The 13,743-nt window shown below is 20.3% G+C and overlaps 1 protein-coding gene across 1 annotated transcript in view; it reads left to right on the forward strand.

The window, feature by feature from the left end:
• The first annotated feature begins 765 nt into the window (after positions 1–765).
• Positions 766–13,743, forward strand: part of LOC109601972 (leucine-rich repeats and immunoglobulin-like domains protein 1) — a 121,925-nt gene continuing 108,947 nt past the window's right edge. The window contains exon 1 of the mRNA XM_049966451.1: positions 766–1,001. The gene's annotated coding sequence lies outside the window, so the exon portion shown is untranslated. The remainder of the gene's footprint in view (positions 1,002–13,743) is intronic.

Here is a 13,743-nt window from a genome sequence, read left to right on the forward strand (position 1 = left end):
ATGTATGAAATGTAAGAAATGTATGAATTAAAATAAATAAATAAATAATATAAAATATAATTTGTATCAAATATACAAAATGCAATTGTAAATATCTTTAGTATAAATATGCAGGGCACCTAATAACGATGGGGTTTCTGCTATCCTGCAGATTCTGGTCCACACTGCGGTCCACTACCCCTTTAGATAATCTACAACCCCTCATGAGTCGTCATACTGCGTCTCTCTCGTGGGGTTTAATACTAGGGTCGACATGCACAAGCAAGGCATCGACAAAAGGTAGAGTCGATTATTTATCTGGGGATCTGTCCTCAAAGCCCGCACTGGACTACACCTCGCCACCCCGAAGACGAGGATTTAGGTGACGGGCACGAAGCGGCTTTTGAAGGTATTAAACTATTTACGGGGACGTTTCGGCTACGCCAAAAGTCCGGCCAACATTCCAACCACGTCGGCCGTGGGAACGCCAACTATGGCCCGACAAAACAGGAAACGAAACGAAATCGTGAAAGCAACAGTTGCGTCACGCCCCCTCCGTTCGCACTCCTGCAGGATAACGGACGGGACTTCCTGATTGCGCGAAAAAATTCAATTGCATCCAGCACCGGCAGCCTTGGGGCCCGTTGCATCAGGAAGCGGCGGTTACGGCATCGCGGACGTACACACACGTCGTACGTGCCTAACGATTTATATTGCTGCGGCCCGTTTTCAAATCGCGGTAGTAAACATTGGGGTGGCGCAGTGTCCGACTGCGCACCCCGACAACGCATCGAGCGGGCTTTGAAAACTGAAGGGCTCTATGCGCGAGCGATCGTGAGCCAGTGTTTTGTTACGGTCCTATTCGGTCGGCGACTGTATTTAAAAATCGGTACGGTGCACACGTGGGTTACAAGTTCGACGGTGTTTGGACTGCCGAGTTTCGGTCTGACGTTTTTTGGTTTTTTTTTTCGCGGCTGGATCGTCACCCCGTTTTCCTACACCGGTCCATTTTGGATGCTGAGGTAAGTGACCCAGTTCGCCCCAAGGTTGCGGATGTTCGACCGTCGCTTTTTGTGTGTGCCCCCCGGTTGGGGGGTGGTGGGTTTGTTGGGGGGTGTGTTTTGTGGGGAGACAGTTGGAGGACGGTGGAGAGGATTCCGGGTTTTGCGGGACGATGTGTTCCGGTTGCGAAACTGACGTTGCGTAAACGCGAATGTCACTAGATTTTTTGAAACGGGGGATTTTCGCGTGTTTTGGTTCCTGAATGTTGGGTTACGTTAGTCGCAACAGGAAGACGTATCGATTGGGTTGTTGTATCAGTTGGATTTGTGGAAGCTGATATGTTTTATCTAAAATTAATTGACATAATGTAAATTTAATGCTGAGATCAAGTTTACGGAGCGTAATTAATTTCCAGGCCATAATTACAATGTAACAGATATTATATTATGTGTTAATATATTGTGGTCATGATTGTAACTTATACAATATATATTATACAGTAAATTTTTATTAAAAAATATTTGTTTTAATATAATCATATATTTAAAACAAAATGAATATATTTCATGAAGACTTATATTTCCATTTTTGTTTTTGTAAGTACATATTTAATATAATATATACTATATATTATAGATTTTTAAAACAAAATAAAAAAATTTTAACAATATTTTTTTGTTTTTTTCATTGTCATAAACATATAAAATATATAACATCATAAAATATTAATATAATATTTTCACTATTCATATTTTGAATCAATTAATTAAATAATTTGTGGTTAATTAAAATTTAATTCATATATTTTTCTATTGATTGTATTCTGTTATATACATATTTTATTAAAAATATCATTTGTTTTACTATTATTTAACATTTTAAATTTTCATTTTCATGTTTTTTGTGACTATTTAAAATTAAACATATTTTTCAAATGGTTATAATTTTATTAATATATGAAAAGTAAATTTTCAAAATTTGGATTTTATTTATTTTATTTTTGCTAAAAATTTTATTTTTTTTTTGGTGATTTTGTATACATTTTTATAAGGAATTTTTAATAAAAGAATTATTTGTTTTTCTATAATTATTTTAAATTTAAAGAATATTGAATATTTATTTTTCCATTAAGAGTATATTCTACGAATTGTATTTGGGTCTTTGTTTTTTGTGGTTAATTAAAATAATTATATGTTCATAAAATAAAAAATATTATTTATTTTACTATAATAAATTTAAATTTAATAATAACATTTCAAAATTGTAAAATTTAAAATATTAATAAATAAATAAAACTATTAAATTAAATGTAAAATATTTATATATTTAAAATATTAAGTAAAAAAAATTAAAATTAATAATTAAATTAAGAAAAAATTAAAAAATTTGAAATATTAAGCTAAAAAATAAAAAAAAACATACATTTTAGTTGAAAAAAATAAATAAATAAAATTTTTATTTTAAATTCAGAATATTTAAAATATTAAGTTAAAAAAAATTAATAAAAAAATTATAAAATTTGAAGTATTATGCCTAAAAATTTAAAAATAAATAATTAAATTAAGAAATTTGAAATATTAAGATAAAAAATAACATACAATTCAATTAAAAAAATAAATAATTAAAATAGTAATTTTAAATGTAAAATATTTAAAATATTATGCTAAAATTAATAAATAATAAACAAATTAATAAAAAAAATATAGAAGTATTAGGCTTAAAAATTTAAAAATAAATAATTAAATTAACAAAAAATTTGAAATATTAAGATAAGAAAATTAAATACGTACATTTCAATTAAAAAATTAATAATTAAAATTATTATTTTAAATGAAAAATATTTAAAATATTAAATTAAAAAAATAATAATAAGAACAAATAATTAAATTATAAAAAATAAAATTGATAAATTAATTTAAAATATTAAGACAAAAAAATTGAAAATAAACAATTGAATTAAAAAAATATTTATTATAAATGTATAAATCTTAGAATTAAAAATATGTATTTGAAATATAAAAAAATAATAATAAAATTTATATTTCAAAATTGTAAAACTTAATCTTAAGCTCAAAAAATTAAAAACAGTTAAAAATTAATAAATAATATATATTTAGTTTAAAAAAATCAAAAATAAATAATTAAATTAAGAAAAAAATTATAAATTTTGTATTAAGAATTTTTAAATAAGCCTAAAAAATTAAAAATAAATAATTAAATTATAAAAAATAAAATTGATAATTTAAATTTATGTAATTTAGAATATTAATATTAAAAAATTAAAAATACACATTTAAATTAAAAAATAAAACTGTTATTTTAAATATATAAAATTTAAAATATTTAGTTACAAAAATTATATTATTAATAATTATATATATTAAATTGTAAAAAATTAAAAAAAAATAAAAATTAATAATTAAATTAAGACAATATAAAATTGAGTTAATTTATACAAATTTTTAAAAATTAGGTTTTCATATGTTTTATGGTTACTTAAAATTGTTATTTTAAATTCATAAGATTTTAATTATGAATAAAAAAAAACTAAAAAAATGTTTTAAACATATCACTTATCTAGATAAGTATTTTTTAAAAATTAAGTTTTTGTATGTTTTATGGTGACTTAAAGTTTTTATATATTATTGTATACGAACATCACTTTAAGGTTCCTTTAATATTAATATATTAATAATAAAAATACACTACATAACTTATCGAGATTTATCTTTGACATAAATGGACTTCGAGATAAGTAAAACTGACGTTAGGGCACAATTTATATGTTATATTGGAGAAAATATATCAGCCAGTTAAATTAATTGAGGGGAAAGAAAAATAGCGGCTGTTATATTCCACTTTCTGTAATTGCACGTCTGTTACTAATGGTTGCATTTATTTGACTGTGTCCAGCAGGAGCAGGTTGCAGGAAAACGTAATCGCGCTTAAAATTCTTCCAAGTTAAGTCAACATCATCTAAAACCCAACAGTCCCCTATTTTTAACTTCGTAACACGGTACAATAAGTTTCAAGTACAATAACGACAAATTCAATAGCATAAATAATGATTCATTCATTACACGTAAATCGCAATCCCCCCCGGTAAATCCGAAATTGTGCAGTGTGTAATTACAGAGCGACGTTTAGAATCCCCGACAAAACTAATCCGGAAACGGACCGGTAATTCCATTAGTTTATTAGAAAAGTGCATCGCGTCCGTCTCGCATAATCAACGTGAGCCATTAAAAAATTAAAAAAAGGAAAAAAATAATGCTGAAGGTCGACGTGCGTTAATAATAACCGCAAATTCAACGAATACATTTTTTTTTTTTAAATGACACAGGAAACGCCGACTAATTGTAACGTGATCCCAAATAGAAGGACTTAGCCTCTATCACGCATTTTAAGGTATCAATTGGACTCGACGTTGAAGCCCTGCGAATTATAATCAATGAGTGTAGGATATCCAGTTAAATGCAAACTAATGCCTAAATGATTGCTACGAGATTTGATTATTTGTGTGGATCAAAGGTAAAACGCACACTTAGCAAATTATTGTTATAAAACTACTTTAAAATCATGTCAATTAAGTCGCAGCTGATATCTGTAATGACTGTAAGATAGACTGTTTCAAAAAAATAGACAATTTTTTTTTCTTATTTATATGGAAAATCTTGTTGGAAATAGTAAAAAAAAATACTGTGAAACTTACAGCTTTTAATATTAATATTAAGAGGTGCCACATCGTAAATTTTAATTTCCCGTTTAAATAACACGGGAACGGTGTTAACTCTCGTTAGAGATAATATTTCAAAATGATCAAAACAGATTTTTATAGAAAATTTAACGCTCTACAAAAAATGTCTCTTACAGTTTTTTAATATATTCATTTTTTCAAAAGTTATTTAACATTAAAGTTGGATTGATTTAAAATTTTGACATTTTTCTCATTTTATGAGACAACCATCAACTTTATGGGAAAATTTTATGTGACATTTTTTGTAGAGAATTCAATTTCCTATAATTTATCTCGGAGAAAGTTTTTGATATTTTTTATAGATCATAAGTTACCTGCTGAAAACTAAAAATTGTATTAAATAAATGTTATTTTACTACTTAAAATTAAGCATTTTATTGGGATAAATATATTTTTACTAAAAAAATGGATTGTTTATTATAATCAAAGTAATATATATCATTACATTAACAAACTTTTATTAAAATTTGGCAATTTTTTTTTGTATTCACTTATAACTAGCAATATGTATTAATACAAAAAAAATTGCCAAATTGTAGTAAAAGTCTGTTAGTGTAACGATATATACTACTTTGATTATAATAAACAAGTAATTTTTATTTTATTTATTAAGTTGATAGAAATTATTTTGTTCCATGAGGTTATACTTATTTTACTTATAAAACTGTAAAAAGTAAAGAGAAATATTGAAAATAAAATATATATTTCTTTAAAAATTATTGAGATTTATGAAGTTATTTTTATATTATTTATTAAGTTGATAGAAATTATTTCGTTACATGAAGTTATATTTATTTTACTTATGAAACTGAAAAAAGTAAAGAAAAATATTGGAAATAAAATGTATATTTCTTTAAAAATATTTGAGATTTATGAAGTTATTTTTATATTATTTATTAAGTTGATAGAAATTATTGTGTTCCATGAAATTATATTTATTTTATTTATAAAACTAAAAAAAAGTAAAGAGAAATATTGAAAATAAAATGTATATTTCTCTAAAAATTATTGAGATACAGAAAAAAATTGCCAAATTGTAGTAAAAGTCTGTTAGTGAAATGATATATACTACTTTGATTATAATAAACCATCCATTTTTTTAGTAAAAATCTATTTATTTAAATAAAATGCTTAATTTTAAGCAGTAAAATAACATTTATTAAATAAAATTTTTAGTTTTCTGCAAATAACTTATGATCTGTAAAAAATGTCAAAAACTTATTCGGAGATAAGTTATAGGAAATTGAATTCTCTACAAAAAATGTCACATAAAATTTTCCCATAAAGTTGATGGTTGTCTCAGAAAATGAGAAAAATGTCAAAATTTTAAATCAATCCAACTTTAATGTTAAATAACTTTTGAAAAAATGAATATATCAAAAAACTGTAAGAGAAATTTTTTGTAGAGCGTTAAATTTTCTATAAAAATATGTTTTGATCATTTTGAAATATTATCTCCAACGAAAGTTAAAAAATTTCAAAATCTAGGAGAACACCGTTCCCGTGTTATTTAAACGGGAAATTAAATTTTACGATGCGGCACCTCTTAATATAAATATTAAGAGCCGTAACTTTCACAGAATTTTTTTTACCATTTCCAACAAGATTTTCGATATAAATAAGAAAAAAAAATTTGTTGATTTGAAACAGTCTAATGTAAGTCCTCATTCAAGTTACTTATAGTTCTTAGATTTGTCTCGCGGTGTGTCTTATACACAGTCCATTTAAAAAAAATAAACATTTTATATTAAAACCACTGTAGAATAAATAAAATAAATCATAACCAATCTGAGATTGTACTTTGGAACAGTTTTATAATAATGAATTGGTCACGTCCCATTATCGATAATGCGTCGCTTAAAAATATTTCGCATAAATTGAAAACATTTTCCCGTTTGTTGCTTCGCTGAATGAATAATTCGTTCGACTGTTCCAGTTAACAATTTTTAACCGTTGTCCCGGCGCATTTAATTTATCGGTAATTGGCCAGTAATTGGAAAAAAGGGCTGATCGTTACAATTTTAATGGTTTGGTTACGTTTACAGCTTTCATCGACGTATAGGATCGTTACAAATAACGAAATTTATGGTGCAATACAATTTCCCTTTAAACCATTTATGTAGGTGTAATTTTTCAATTTAGTTTCCTAGCCGGAATGGAAATTGTTTCGATGAAAATACATCGCCGTCATTGATTGCTTGTTAAGTTAGATATTATAGTTTATAGGTGCAATAATTCTGAAACCACCATTCTAAAATATTCGATATTATAATGAACATGAATGTTGTTATATCCAAAACTATTTATTTCTTATTTTGAAGAATTCTTCAAAGATTCAGTAAAAAATATTTACTACTCTTAATTTTATTATAAATTAATTATATTTTTTATTTATATAATTATTAATTTTATTGTTTTTAATTTTATATATGACATATGATATATATTAAAATTTAAAAAAATATGTATTTTTTTAAATTATAAATGTATAAATATTAAAATTAAAGATATGTATTTGAAACATAAAAAAATAATAATAAAATCTTTATTTCAAAATTGTACAACTTAAAATCTTAAGCTCAAAAAATTAAAAACACATTTCAATTAAAAAATTATTAAATAATATATATTTATAAATTATAAATTTTGAAATAAGTTTAAAAAATTAAAAATAAATAATTAAATTAAGGAAAAAATTATAAATTTTTAAATAAGCCTAAAAATTTAAAAATAAATAATTAATTTATAATAAATAAAATTGATAATTTAAATTTATGTAATTTAAGATTAAAAAATGAAAAATACACATTTCAATTAAAAAATAAAATTGTTATTTTAAATGTATAAAATTTAAAATTTAAGCTTAAAAAAATTAAAAATATACATTTCAGTTAAAAAAATTAATAAATAATATTGTTTTTATGAAATGTTATATATTAAATTAAAAAATTAATAATTAAATTAAGAAAATATAAAATTGATTTTAATTTATACAATTTAAAATATTAAGTTTAAAAAATTAAAAATAAACAATTGAATTTAAAAATATAAAATTTTGAATTTAAATTTATAAGATTTAATATAGTACGCTTAATATTTATGAAAATTAACTTTTAATTTTATTATAAATTTATTATATTTTTTATTTGTATTATTATTAATTTTAATGTTTTTAATTTTATATATGACATATAATATATATGAAAATTTAAAAAAATATGTATTTTTTTAAATTAAATATAACTTTTTAAGCTTAGTATTTTAGTTTTTATAAATTTGAAACAACAAATTAATTTTTTAATTGAATTGATGGTTAATATTGTAAGCTTAATATTTAAAATATTTTGCATTTAAATTAAAAAATATGTTTGTTTAATTGCTTTATTAAATTTTTTGAATTTAAATTAATAATTTTTTAAATTTAATTATTATAATTTATTTTAAATTTTATACATTTAAATTAACAGAATTATTTATTAATTGAAATTTATTTTTATAATATTTAAAATTTTATAAATTTATAAATAATAAATAAATAAATATTTAGTTTTTTAATTATATTGTATTTTAAATTTTGCAAATTTAAATTAAAAATTATATTTTTCTAAATTTATTTTTTTTAAGTTGTTTTAAAAAGTGCTTAATATGTTAAATTGTGTAAATTTAAATCAACAATTTCAACTTTTTGGAATTAAATTGTATATTTTCAAATTTTTAAGTTTAATATTTCAAATTTTAAAAACTTGAATAAACAATTTTTTTTAAATTTCATTATTTATTTTTAAATTTTTTAGCTAAATATATTAAATTTTATACATTAAAAATAATTTTAATCTTTTAATTGAAATATATATTTTTAATTTTTAAGCGTAAAATTTAAAATTTAAGTTAAAAATTATTTATTGTTAATTGAAAAAATATTTTAAATCTTATATTTTATTAATTTCCATTTTTAATTTTTTTTTTTTATAAATTTAAAAGAGCAATTTTATTTTATTTTTAATATTTTAAATATTATTTAAATTATTATTTAAATTAAAAAAATATTTTTTTAATTTTTTTTTTAATTTAAATTATTTTTTATTATTTTTAATTTTAAGTTCTAAAAATTGAAATATTTTTTTATAAACTTAAAATAACAACTTTAATTTATTTTAACAATTTTAAATATAAATTTTTAGATTTTATTATTTTTAGTTAAAAACTTATTTTTTTTAGTGAGATATACATTTTTAAATTTTAATATTTTTTTTTATAAATTTAAATTTATTATTCATTTTTTATGTTTAATATTTTAAATATTATACATTTAAATTAAAAAAAAATATTATTTTTTATATTTAAATATTTTTAACAATTTTAATTTTTTGTAATTAAATTATATATTTTTAAATTTTTAAGTTTAATATTTCAAATTGAAAAATTGAAATAAACAATATTTTTAAATTTTATTACTTAATTTTAACATTTTTAGCTTAATATATTAAATTTTATAAATAACAATTTTATTCTTTTAATTGAATTTTTAAAATTTTAGGCTAATATTTAAAATTTTATACATTTAAATTAAAAATTATTTATTTTTAGTTTTTTAAGCTTAATATTTTAAAACTTAAATTTTATTATTATTATTATTTTAATTTTTTTATAAATTTAAAATAACAGTATTATTTTATTTTTTATTTTTAACAATAATATTTTAAATATAAATTTTTAGATTATAATATTTTTTATTTTTTATAAATTTAAATTGTTTATTTATTTTTAATTTTGTAAGCTTAATAATTTAAATATAAATTAAAAAAATATTTTTCGTATATTTAAATATTTCTTTTTAATTTTTAAAGTTCAATATTTTAAATTTTATGAATTTATATTAAAAATTATATTTTTTAATTAATTATTTATTTTTATTTTTTTTAAAGATTAAAATATTTTAAATTTTATTATTATTATTTTAATTTATTATCATAATATTTAAATGTTTTTTTATTAAAAATTAAAATTAAAATAAATTTCATAGATTTAAATTAAAAACATATTATTTTTTAAATTTATATTGAGTTTTTTTAAGCTTAATATTTTAATTTTTTTTTCGACTCATACTAATTTGTCTCTTAGTTAATTTATAAAAAGAATAAAATTATTCCATGATTAAATGTAAATAAAATCAGTTTTTTGGCATATATAATAACTCAAAATCTTATTTACCGGATGTATTGTCATCATTGCACGGTCGACACATTAAAAATATTCTAACGACAATAACATTTATCAAAACGAAACCCGTACATAAATAAACAGCGATCATTAACGAATTGAATCACGTTCCTTATATATTTTCAAGCAGTGTACAAATGACAGAGAACGCACGCTTCTCCAATGGACGGTAGCCGTGAATTTACGTATGAATGAATGCTCCTAACTTTTATTGTGCAAGGGGCAGATGTTTTCAATTTGAGCCGAAAGGGTCCTTTTTTGTCCTCACAGCATTGTACACCGGAGATTTTACCTGCACGCATTTATTATTATTTTTTCAACTACTTAAACGTAGGTTGGATTAAATTATACGTCCCCATCGAAAACAAACATTTAATATTTGCCCGAATCAGACTAAGCATTCCGGTGCACCGATTCGGATTAGTTTTGTGAGCCTCAGATTTAAGTACCCCAAATTTCAATCGCGTTCGTCAATGAGACGTGATTTGGTCCATTGGAACTTGTCTTGGGATTTATCGCCTCCGCGCATCGACTCGGTCGGGCCTTAAGTACGGGGCACAGCTTTTCGGGAGCTTTTTACCCCAAATTTATCATCCGGAAGAGGCCGCCTAACAAGTTGTTATCAGTTAGCTGTGCCGCAAGTTGTTATCTAGCCCGGTGTTCCTTCTGGACGATAAAATTAATACAGCCTCGCAGAAAAAAAAGAGGGAAAGGCGTCGGTGCACGACGTGATTTATTGGGCCCCGCAATTCAATAAGCTCTCCCCCCGTTACGTACACGAACAATGGGCTAATAATATTTCGTATGGGGAGACACATCCGCGGCGAATCGATAGAATTCGTCGCCCGACTGAAAAATTGAAACCTTGTCCCCCCCGTGGAGATGGGATAACGTGTAAAAATGGGAAACGACGTAATATGTAAAACATGACCGGTCCGCTTCGCCATTTCCGACCGTATTGTGTTGTTATGGTCAATTAGTGCTCATCAGTGGTCCGTATCGGTAATTGTGCAGGATGCTTTTAATGGACAAAACACAAAAAATAATGGAAAAAATGAAGCAACAGGGCCACGAGAGAACCGCACCATTCGGAGGACGCGAAATCTTACTAATTACTGGATTTACTGGTGCAATTTGTTAGTTTTATTACCACCCCGATGTGCACAGGAACGTCAACTATTTATGTCTGCGGTGTCGTTAGGCGGAATTTAATTTTTCTGGTGTTGCCGGATTTTCTGCTGGATTTATGGTTCCCATAATGAACATGAGGAACTTGAGTTTATTAATTTAAGTTGAGAAACTGGGATGGACGTAGACTTAAACCATTAAAAATATTTTTTGTTATCTTCTCTCAAAATTTGTCTATAAATCTTTCAGTTTATGAACAAAAAAGGAATTCAAACCTTTTATTATCTAAAATATAAAATTCTGCACAAAAATCATTGAAATTATTATTTATTATTTGTATTATATCATATAATTTATTATATAAACAATTTAAATTTATAAAAATGAAGTAAAAAAAATAAAATTATAAATTAAATCTAAAAATAAATAAAATAAAATAAAATTGCTATGTTAAATTTTATATTTAAAAAAACATAAATTTATTAACAATTAAATTAAAAATAATTAAAATTTTATATTTAAATTTATAAATTTTAAAATATTAACCTTAAAAATTAAAAACAAATAAAAAACTATTATTTTAAATATTAATAATTAACCCAAAATATTTAAAATAGTAAGCTAATAAACCAAAAAAATAAAATTATTATCTTAAATTTACAAAAAAATAAATAAATAATTAAATAAAAAATAATAATTTTTAATAAAATTTGTAAAAATAAAAATATAATTAAAATTATAAAAATAAATTTAAAAAAAACTAATACAAAACTAATAAAATTATAAATTAAATTTAAAAAAAAAAGAGAAAAATAATATAAAATATAATAAAATTACTTTGTTAAATTTTATAAATTTAAAGGAAATTTTATTTATTAAATTTTTTATTTGTTAAAAAATTAAATACAAAAATTTTTTAAAAAATTAAAATAAATATTAAAATATTAAGCTTCAAAAATAAATTTGTAAATTATGAAAATTAATTAAAAAAAGTAATAATAATAAAATTATCAATTACATTATAAAAAAAAGATAAAATTGCTTTGTTAAATTTTAGAAAATTAAATACAAAAAATTTAAAAAAAATAAAATTATTATCTTAAATTTATAAAATTTGAATAATTAACCTTAAAAAATTAAAAATAAACAATTAAATTAAAAAAAAAATACATTTTTTAATTTAAATTTACAAAAATGAACTAAAAATATTAAAATTTCAAAATGAATCTAAAAAAATATTTATTTATTAACAATTAAATTAAAAATTATTAAAATTTTATATTTAAATTTATGAAATTTGAAATATTAAACTTTAAAATTATAAGCAAACAACAAAAATATTAAATTTTAACCTTAAAAAACTAAAATTATTAATTTATATAAACAACTAAAATTTAAGTTAACTAAAATTTTTAATTTGATTCAAAATAATTAAAATAAAGAGCTTAAAAATTAAAAAAAATGTTAAATTTTAATAAATTAAATACAAAAATTAATAAAAAAATTAAAATTATCTTAAATCTATAAAATTTAAATTAAGCTTAAAAAAATTAAAAGTAAAAAATTAAATTAAAAAAACAAATTTTAATTTTAATTTATGAAAATTAAGATAATTTTATAAATTTTAAACAATATGTGTTTATTAAAAATTAAATTAAAAATAATTAATATAAAATTTTAATTAAATTTATAATATTTGGAAAATTAAGGTTTAAAATTAAAAGCAATAAACGAAAAAAACTGTTATTTTAATAATTAAATAATTATTATTATTAATTTAAATTTATTGAATTTAAAATATTAATTTTTAAATAAAACTAAAATTATTAATATAAATAAAATATAAAATAATTTTTAAAGAAAATTAAAATTATTAATATAAATAAAATATAAAATAATTAAAATTTTTAATTTAACTCAGATTAAAAAATTTAAAAAATAAAATTGTTATGTTTTTGTTAAAATTTAAAGAATCAAAAAATTAAAAATAAATTATGAAATTGAAAAAAATATATATATATATTTTTTTTAATTTGTAAAATTTAAAATTTAAGAATTAAAAATAAAAAATTAAATTAAAAAATAATAATAAAATTGATATTTTAAATTTTATAAATTATATATTTATTTATTTAATTAAACATTTTAATTCAAAAAAAATATTAACTTTAAAAAATTAAAAATGTAATTTACAATTAATTTTAAAATTATTATATTTTAAAAAAAAGTTAAAAATTTTAATTTAAAAATATTAAATAATATTAAACAATTGAAAATAAATATATAGAATTAAAAAAAATAATAAAATTTTTAATTTAAATTTAAAATATTAAATTAAAAAATAAAAAAAACCATTAAAATAAAAATAAAATTGATATTTTAAATTTTATAAATTATATATTTATTAACAATTTAATTAAACGTTTTAATTCAAAAAAAATATATTAACCTTAAAAAATTAAAAATTAAAAATTATTAAATATTAAAAATTAAAAATATTAAATTTAAAAATATGAAGCTTAAAAAATTGAAAATAAATATATAGAATTAAACAAATAATAATAAAATTTTTAAATTAAATTCATTAAATTTAAAAATTAAAAAAAAACAATTAAAATAAAAATTAAATTGATATTTTAATTTTATTATTATATTAT

Source organism: Aethina tumida, chromosome 4 (genome assembly GCF_024364675.1).
Source record: "Aethina tumida isolate Nest 87 chromosome 4, icAetTumi1.1, whole genome shotgun sequence".
Taxonomy (NCBI): Eukaryota; Metazoa; Arthropoda; class Insecta; order Coleoptera; family Nitidulidae; genus Aethina; species Aethina tumida.